This window comes from Microtus ochrogaster, unplaced genomic scaffold (genome assembly GCF_000317375.1).
Source record: "Microtus ochrogaster isolate Prairie Vole_2 unplaced genomic scaffold, MicOch1.0 UNK26, whole genome shotgun sequence".
In the NCBI taxonomy this organism is placed as follows: Eukaryota; Metazoa; Chordata; class Mammalia; order Rodentia; family Cricetidae; genus Microtus; species Microtus ochrogaster.
In genome coordinates, this window is record NW_004949124.1 from 3,012,957 (window position 1) to 3,023,108 (window position 10,152).

A 10,152-nucleotide genomic window follows, 5' to 3' on the forward strand; every position below is an offset into this window, starting at 1 on the left:
CTCTCTCTGAAGGAAAGGCTGGAGAGTCTCCACTTTGCCCGCCATCTAGTCCTGTAAATGACCTCTGCCATTATAGCATGACAGTGTCCATAGATAGCCTTATTATTTGCATAGCCATGCACAGTAGGACATTTCCAAATGCAGGTGGTAGGCGAGACTGGGCCACCATTTGTAGATACAGGGACTCTGTAAATTGATGTCTGTACCTCTTTCTTTCATCACCATTATGGGAAAGGCAGTATCTGAATAGAGAATCAAAGTCTGTCTCTATCTATCTATCTATCTATCTATCTATCTATCTATCTATCTATCTATATCTGCCTATAGATAAATAGAGATATATTTTCCCCCTTTGAGGAATATAATTTGATTATATTCACCCCTCCTCCATCCATCCCCTATTCCATATCCATTCAACTTTGTGTCCTCATTAAAAAGTGAAAACTAAACAAAACAAAAAAACCAAAGCAAAACATCTGGGCAATGGTGGCTAATGTCTTTAATCTCAGGACCGGGACAGAGGCAGGCGAATCTCTGAGATTGAGGCCATCCAGGTCTATAGAATGAGTTCCGGACAGGCTGAGAACCCTGTCTTGAAAAACAAACAAACAAAACAAAAGCCCATGTTGAAAGATCTCCTAAGAAAATTGGGAGCGGGAGGGAAGATGGAAGGGGAAGAGGAGGCGAGAAGGGGAAGGGGGAGGAGAACCAGAGGGAACAGGATGGTTGAGATGGGGAAGGACAGAGACAGAGAGCCTTGGTCCTGCCTCAAAGCAATGTGCTAGATTTTGTTGACTCCCCATGGGAAGCCTTACCCTCTCTGAGGAGTGGATGGGGAGGTGGGAGGGGGAAGGTGGAAGGAGCAGGAGGAGGGGAAAGAGTCGGAAATGGGTTTGGCATGTAAAATAAGAAAATATAGGATTTTTTTTAAATAAATAAATTTTAAAAACATGTCGAATTACTCTGATAAGTAGCTATGCACAATTACATGTTCACCCCATGAGGAACGGCACCCCTGGTAAAACCAACTGTTCTGCCCTTACTTCCTGCCTGGCTACTGACCAATCAGCATTTATTTAAAATATAATTGACGGAATACAGACAACTGTGCCCCAGCAGTGCAAGATTCTGTATCTCTACTCTGAGTAGGATCTCTTGTTAGCTGGTCTGGTGGGGTCCTTCAATTAGTGAATGACATAATACTACTAAAAAGTAAATCTGGGGAGAGGCCTTGGGGCCCCTACATGTCTACAGAGAACAAAAGTCTCAGTGGGAGAAGCTGGAGCTCACAAAGCTTCTCAGTTAGCCTGGGCATGCTGCTGTCTCTTCTGACATCCTTCTGCTCGGTGTCCCTCCTTCTGTGAGGGACATAGTTTTGGAGGATTTCCTGTTCTTGCAGTTTGAAATATCTGAAAGGGGATCTCATGGAGATAAGGGAGGGAGAGGGTCTTTTCTTATTTCTTTCAATGCTTTGGTTCCTTCTTAACCCTATTTTTCAACATGTGTGCACTTACACATGGGTGAACATGTGTGTGCACACACAGAGTGAGAAAGAGAGGAGAGAGAAAGGTTATACACATACAAATACACATGTAAGTGTGTATGCACAAACGTAATACAGATACAGACATACATAACACACATTTTCATGCGTATGTGTTGAATGTTGAGCAGACATCTAATAATCCAAATGTCTCATTCAGTAGAATACAATGTGGTCCATCAGTTCGCCCATCTATCCGTCTGTCTGTCCCTCTGTCCCTCCCTCTGTTTCTCCCTCTCAGGGCTTCCTGTTTGGTTCTCCAGATTACCATTGCTTTATATTGGGTTTCTCTATTAATCTGTTGAGTCTTTCTAGACAACACAGCAAGACCTGGAAAGCCGAGGAGGGATGTGGGGCTGCTGGAGGGAATGTCAGACATGCACACACTCAGCTGCTTTCAAGCAGCTCTAGGCTTCCAGGCACTGCTGCCTCTGGAATTTTAAGATGCTGGACCGCTCCTGGGGCTGCCACCATCTCAATTCAGATCCTGCTGTGGGCCCTGGATAAAGTTCTCATAAAGCCAAGTTCCAGGCAAGATCTGGGTCCTTATCTGGACATTCATTCTCTATGCTCAGGAGCCCAGAGAGGCATCCTCGTTGACTTGTGCTGAGTTTTCTTTTACTCTGTGCCATAACCGACTGTAGGTCTCAGAGGCCTGGCCTGAGGCCCATTAATACTTTTGTTATATTAGTATCTGCTGTGTTTCAGGGTAGAAATATGAGGGGCGTGAGAGTCAGAACATTTGTGTTCAAGTCTTGGCCCTGACACTTAGGAAGTATGGTGCCGTGGGCAAGTCTCGGTCTTAGGAGAACCAGGCTCACTCTTTGTGACGTGTTCATTTTAAAGTAAAATAAAATGATGCTGTTTCAAGTACAGTTAGTTCTCATTCCTCATGGTAGCCGTGTTCTGTGCAGTTGTGAGAGCTATGTTAGTAAATACTGAGATGCTGCTCTCCAGGGGAGCACAGGGTTCGGTTCCTGCAAGCCTTAGACTGCAGCAGTTTCTCCGTCTGTCAGCACATGCTGTGTATGTGTGTTTGTTTAGACCTGGTGTTTAGGGCAGGTTGTTGATTCGTTAACATCAAACTCACAGCAAACGGCGTGTAAATCATGCTTGTGGCACCTCTCTGGCCCACAGTTTCTCTGTAAGGCAGGCCATGCCTTCTTGGCTCGCGGCTCGACACTGTGCAGGAGCTATTTCGAACAGTGGAATCACCAGCAAGGGCACAGAAATGTGAGAACCACGGCCCTAAGTACACTGCCAAGAGGCCCTGGTGTGGGAGCTGAAGCAGAGGCAGAACACACGCATGCACACAGACCCTATTTTTGCTGTGTCTGTGAAGGACCCCAAAGCATTCATTGCAAGTTTGGATTTGGAGCTTAAGTTTTAGCAAATAGGAAAATATGCCAATACCAAACCTGTGAATGACAGGACAATCTGTACTTCAGAGACCTCTTGAGAAGCTATGGCAAACAAAGCTCCAACTCCTCCATCTTTTGTGTGCCTCTAAATCTGCCCCTAGCTGAACATTATGGCACAGGCCTATACTTGCTGCTGCCTGGGAGACTTAGGCAGGAGCTCAAGGCCTACTTATGCTTAAAAAATACACCCAAGGCAAGCCTGGGTGACTTAGTGACACCCTGTCTCAAAATAAAAAATAATAGAAGTTCTGAGGATATAACTTCGTGGTAGATCGCTTGCCTAGCGAGAATGAGACCTACAACCAATCCCAAGCATGGGTGGAGTGTGCGTAGGTGCCTGCTTCCCATCCGTTCTTGTTACAGTTCTGGACACATGCCCATTCCCTAGCTGATTCTGCTGCCTTCGGATAACAGATGCTGCTCTTGCCCCCACTCAATGCAGATGCCAAGCCTGCTGCTGAACTGCCCTTGTCACCCTTGCAGAGACAACCTGTCATTTTTCTCAAGGGACGCCGAGAAGCAGGTGTTATAGTCCATGTGTGTTACAAGCTGGGACACTGGAGGCTGGGCAGCTTCTCAGCAACAGGAATTTGCTTCTCACAAGTGTTAGAAGCTGGGGTGTCTGAAGTGTCATCACTGAGGGGGGGTGATGTTGCTGTATCATAGTCAGCTTTCCATTGTCATCTCATCCAGTGAAAGGTAGAGGAGCCCCCCCCCCCCGCAACTGGTGTGACAGAGATGCTATTTTACCAGTGAGTGTCTGCATTCCTCTTCGGTCACCCTTCCAGAGGCTCCTTTCAGAATACCTGTCATAGGTGTCACGGTATGGGTGTGTGGGTTCATGTGGGTCTGTGAAGACTCAGAGACACTTTGAGAATGAACTTAGCCTTACCAGCTGTAGGAGTCCTCAGCCTCAGTGAGCTGAAGCACTTTCCCTGTGCCCATGATTTTTTAAAAAATTTTTCCCTATATTTATACTCTAGCCAGTAGATTTCCATATTTCAAAACAACGTGAATGAAGCTTCCAAAAATGTAATGCCAAGTGCAAATACCCAATTCATGAAATACCATGGTTTTCTGGAGTGCCCTAACCAAGTTTTGCATAGGCTTTGTATCCATAGGGAACTCTCAGACAAGATTCACATAGGGCAACAAAAGGTATCTGTAACAGAAAGGATGGATAAGGGCTGGGTGCTAATTCCAGAACTAAACTAGGCATGGCCCAGTGGAGGTTTATGACTAGCTGCGGGGTGCGGTGGGGGTTTCTTGCTAATCCTCTAGTTCTAGGTTGGCAGGAAATTGCTGTGGGAAGATGGTTTGTACCCTGTAAAGATTTGTCACTTGTATTGTTTTAATAAAACACTGATTGGCCAGTAGCCAGGCAGGAAGTATAGGCGGGGTAACCAACAGGAGAATTCTGGGAAGAGGAAAGGCTCAGTCTGCAGTCATTACCCAGCCACAGAGGAAGCAAAATGAAAATGCCTCACTGATAAAAGGTACCAAGCCATGTGCCTAACACAGAAAAGCATTACGGGGTACTGTAAGAAGTAAGAATTCGTTAATAAGAAAGCCTGAGCTACTAGGCCAACCAGTTTATAATTAATGTAAACCTCTGTGTGTTTCTTTGAGACTGAACAGCTGCCGTACTGGGCGGGACGGAAACCTCTGTCAACAGGAATTTCTGCCACAAATACCATTATTTTAGGGGTCAGGATTTTAATATAGAAGATTGGTGGGATACAGAGATCAGCATCCATGGGAAATGTGTCTGACAATGTATGTCTTTGCCTTAGGAGGAAAGGATTTGCCTTATAAAAAAAATCATTTGCAACAGTTTTTGTGTATGTTCATGTATGTGTGTCTGTGGGGTCATACACATGCGTGCATGTGCCTGTGGAGGCCAGAGGCCAATGACGGTGCTTTTTCTCTATCACTCTCCACCTTGGGTATGTATGTATGTATGTATGTATGTATGTATGTATGTATGTATGTATGTATTTACTTGAGATGGAGTCTGCTACTGAACCTGGCTAGATTACTGATTGGCTAGATTAGTTGGCTAGTGAGTTTCGGGGATACATCTGTTTGCCTCCCTTATTACAGAGATAATATATATGTGGGTGCTAGGAATCCAAATTCAAGTCTTCATGCTTTCACACCAAACACTCAAGAATCATTTTTAAAAGTGAACCTAAGTCACGGGACAAATTGAAGAAACAGTTATTTTTGTTTTTTTGCTTTTTTTCTATTTAAGACCTGCTTCTTTTGTTTTTCTAAGTAACCCCCAGTCCCTGGGTGAATGCTGTCAGTTGTTAGAGTTTGAGAGAAGTTTTACATTTTTTTCCCCAATTTTAAAAAGACTCAACATTTTGGGAATATTTGTTCCTATGTTATGGTTTCTAGTCTGGACCTATCCTTTGGTTGAATTCAACCATTTAGAATGTTGAGGTTGGGGCATCCACTGTCAAAATGACACTTGAAATCTGAGCCAACCCTGCTATGTTTGAGAATGTAGGCCCAGCATTCAACCCTGGTCACCCCAGGTCCAGACTGAATTTCTTGGACACAGAGGAATCAGTAAGCCCCATGAGGTTGTCTTCAGAGTAATCGCTGGGCTATCTAGATGTCCCTGATGGGTGTCAGGACCCATCTGTTTGATCACATCTTGATCATGCTTGCTCCCTTTCTGGCCCGTGTTGTCCCAGCCTCTCTGTGGTTCTGGGGCTCATTTTCATGGTTGCCTCATCTTCACCCCAGCTCACCTCCAGCTGTTCCTGGCTTCTTTTACTACACACACTGCCTTTCCTCCACCCCCAGCTGTCCCCAGAGGTGCCATCTAACTCCAGAAGAGAGAAGTGGGAAGGTCATGGTGCTGAGAGGTAAGCAGATAAGGGTTCCTGTCCCTGCTACTCATTGCCACACACACCGCATTTTCCTGTGCTCCGATCTTCCCATCTTCAGGAGGAAGGCTCTAGCTTGATTGCTCCAGGCTTTCCCAGTGCTCTAGTTCTGTGGTGCTATGACTCTTTGGACGATGACTTGGTGCACCTTGTTTCTTTTCAGATGGATAAACTGCCTCTGCCTAGCTCTAGGCTCATGGAAAATCTGCTCTATACCTGCTCTGTTGAGAAAAGTTTAGGATGCACACTTCCCAAGGCTTGGTGAGAAAACACCCAGGTGAAAGCTGTCAACAAAAATGAAAGGCGTAAGCAAGGATCACACGCAAGAGCTAGGATCTGCTTAAGAGCAATCTTGGATTCATTTGTGACTCACCTTTTGGAAAAGAGCCTCTCAGGGTATCAGGAAAAACTTCGCTATGTTGTTGTTGATGTTGATTGTTGGTTTAAAGACTCAGAAAGGCAACAGAAAAAGCCAAGTGCCAACGAACCACAGAAGAGAATGCTCTTTGATGTGGAATCATTTATAATTTGAAACAAACTGGAAACTGCAGAGATGGCGCAGCATTTAAGAGTGCTTACTGCTCTTCCAAAGGACCGGAGTTCAATTCCCAATACCCATGTCAGGTAGCTCATAACTGCCTGTCACTCTAGTCCCAAGGAATATGATACCCTGTTCTGGCCTTTGACACATCTACATGCATTTACAGAGACACATATACATGTTACATATAATAAATGAGCCTCATTTGGTGATAAAATTATGGTGCTGATGACAATGTTTATGAAAGTGATGCTAAGTGTGATGGCAATGGTGATGGTGATGACTGTAATTATGATGGTAATAATAATTGTAATAGTGGTGATTATAATGGTGATAGTGGTGATGGTAAGGGTGATAATGATAACAGTAGTCATTATACACAGAGAATATATTGTGAACAAAGTTTATGAACAGTATATAAAATATACTATATGTACTATATTATTTATACAAATCACTTTGTATTATCCAAAGTTATACCAATAAATAAAAACCATGTTATATAAGCCAAAAAAAATCAAACATGCCAAGGGACAATGATAATGCATTTAATAATCACAGTTTTACTTGCATCTCCGGCTCTCATACTGCTCCCCATTTATGATAGTCTTTACTGTGACTTGGGCAACAACCCACAGGTATTGAAAAGGTAGATGTATCTCATGTTATAATGGAATTGGGACTTGTAAGGGTGAAGGCACAGCTCATCAAATAACCAAGAAATAAACAACAAAATTAACTCTGGAGGGATTGCACCTGGGCTTCTAGAGCGGCAATCTCATTATTGCAATGTGTAGAACACAAAGAAAACAGGTTGCTTTCTCTTACATAGAAATGCGTTTGTTTACTTTCATGACCTTTGGCTATGTTAAAACTTAATTTGGAAATATTTAAGACTGTAAAACTTACCCCAAATACTTTGGGTCGAAAGCTTGCTCGATTTCTCCTCCATGCCCCTGGACTCACTTCCCATTTCAGTCAGACTCTGCCCTGCCTCTCCGAAGCTCAGTCCCTGGGTCAGCTGGGGCAGGGCTGCTGCTCTCTGGCCCTCAGTGATGGCTGTGTTTGCTGTTGAGTTGCTCTTTGAAACCAGTGACCTTTGAAATCCTAGGCTCGCTTAGTCTCCAGGCTGTGTTGCTGTGGCTACAGCCACCCCTGTGCAGAGCAGAGACATGGGCAGTTGCTCATGAAGAGGAGTCCAAGTTTTGGGTCCTTCCTCTCCTCTCTCTACATTATTTTCACCCCTCCCCCACCCCCCCCAAGGTCAGCCACGGGCTTGGAGGAGAATAAAGGTGAATCTCAATGTTCTTTTCTTCCTTCAGGTTTCCACACTTAGGGACTTTATGAACTCTTTCTTTTAATCTTCCTTTCCATTTCTGCCTTGTCTCAGCTTGCTACCCCATGCCCATCTGAAGAGCTCCCTGCCTATTTCATCTTCTAGGTCATTCAGAAGGTTGTTAATCATTTAGAAGGATGGGAGTTTTCTCTACCTGGAGAATGCTTTTTCCCGAACTCATTGAAAGTCTCTTTGATTTTCCCAAGAACTAAAAAAATAATATCTAGACTAAGTGGGAGAATACTCTGTGTGAGGAACATATTTATAAGCTCTGGGTGTTGTGTCAAAAATCCCCACATTGTGGGGAGGCCCGCTGGCTGCTCTCTGTTGACAGAGTGGGAGTCTGCCTGGATAGTGTTTTCAGGTTTGCTGGGGCCGGGGGAAGCCTCCCATCTCTTAAGAGAATGCCTTGCAGTTTTGGGCTGCAGACATGCAGGTTAGTGTCAAGTAACTCCCTGTTAATGTGATGAGGTGAGAACCTCTCTTACAATGGGCTCTTCCCAGGGTGGAGTTCAGCTGGGATTGTATTTGACTAGGGTAACAGTCCGGGATGAGATTTCCCAGATGTTGCAGATGTTGTTGCTATTGCAACCCTGCTGTTTTGCCTACTTCTTTACGCTGGCGCCAGGTCCTTCTAGTCTCAACCGAAGGTTTTCTGTGGGTAGAGGAGGCAAGCCAAAATGCTGAATAATTAGCATGCCCCAGAGGCTGAGCTCCCCCAGGAGGACTGGGATTTGGTGGCCACATCCCCATGCTGTACCTGCCTCCCCCATCAGCCTTCTGGTTCTGATGCACTGTCTGCTTCCCAGACTTGCGCAGAGAGTAAACCACAGTTTCCCATGGTGGTAATTGACTTGATGACACGCAGTCACTGCTTCCTTTCCTTTCCTGTGTCACTTCCCATCCTCCCACTGATGCTTCCTAGAGCTATCTCCCAAGCAACCTATCTGCAGTTTAATTCTTGTCTTGGGACTGTTTGTGGAGAGACTCAAATGGAAATACCAGACAACAGCCAAAAGAAAAGGGTCAGTACAGTCCTGTGGGGCTGGGAGGACCCAGGTTCACCCCTCCAGCTCCAGGAGGTGGAGTCCTGTTTGCAGAACCATGGCAAGGACTTAGAGGCAGTCAGTGGTTTACTAGGTAGAAGTGGGGCTCGTGAAGCCCTGAGAGGGCAGTTAATGGTTGCTGGGGGAAAGGAGAGACATTTTTCAGTGGTCAGCTAAAAATATCCCTTGGTCCTATTCTTGTAACGTTCCTAATTAAGCTAATTGACTCCCCATAAAATAAATGAACAAACAAAAGACGTGAAAATGGAAAGGGGGGCTCGTTGAGAAGAAGGGGTGAGTGGAAGTAAGAAGGAGACCAAAGAGATGATGAGGTTGATTATGATTATTCACATGTATGAACATACAATGAGACGTATTATTTATTATATAATTAATATATGCTAATTGCCTTAGTTTGGTTTTCTTTGTTGTGACAAAAAGCCCCTGATAAAAGCAGCGTAGAGAAGAAAGCATTTATCTGGCTCACACTTCCCAGACTCCACCCCTCGATTGTAGGAAAGGAAAGGCTATCAGAACTGGAAGCAGCAAGCCACACGAGCCACACCGCATCCTTAGTCAAGAGAAGAAAGCAGTAAACTAAGGCGTGCATGCTTCCTGGTGCTCAGCTCACTTTCTCTAATCTTCAACCATAGAGGATGATTTGCCCAGGGAATGGTACCACCCACAGGGGGTTCATCTTCCTACTTCAATTACTGTCACCCAGATAATGTCCATAGGACAACCTAGTGAGATTCCTCATTGGGACTCTCTTTCCAGATGATTCTAGATGGTGTCAAGTTGAAAATTAGAACTATCACAATGATTAAAATAAAACTAAAAAAAAAGTAAAGTACTTTAAAAAATCATTGCAAGGTTGCAGCCCCCTAAGAGTTGGGGTCAGACTTCAGGCAGGAAAGAGGGGAAAACTTCAAAAGCCAAGACAAAGGCCAGACCTTCCACCACAGATATGTCTTTTGCTAGAATTAATGGTATGACCACCCCTGTCCCAGCTCTAATGGGGAATTAAATGGTTCTAGCTGAGAAAACTCCTTTGCCAAACAAACTAGCTCCTAATAGCCAAATAAAAAAGAAATACATATTAGGTAGGCAAATCTCAGTATTAGTCACTGCCTCCAAATGTGTTATTACACTTGGCTGTTCATGGGTTTATTTGGTACGTGATGCTCAACATCTATCTGGCAGGCAGCCAAGCATCACCTGGGAACTTACTAGAAATGGAGAATGTCAAGCTAACCCCAGACCTGCTGAATTAGACTCTACTTTCCAGCAAGATCCCCTTGCCAGGTGGTCTGGACAGACAATTCGGTTTGAGAAGCACTGCCTTCCACCACTTTCCATAATGTC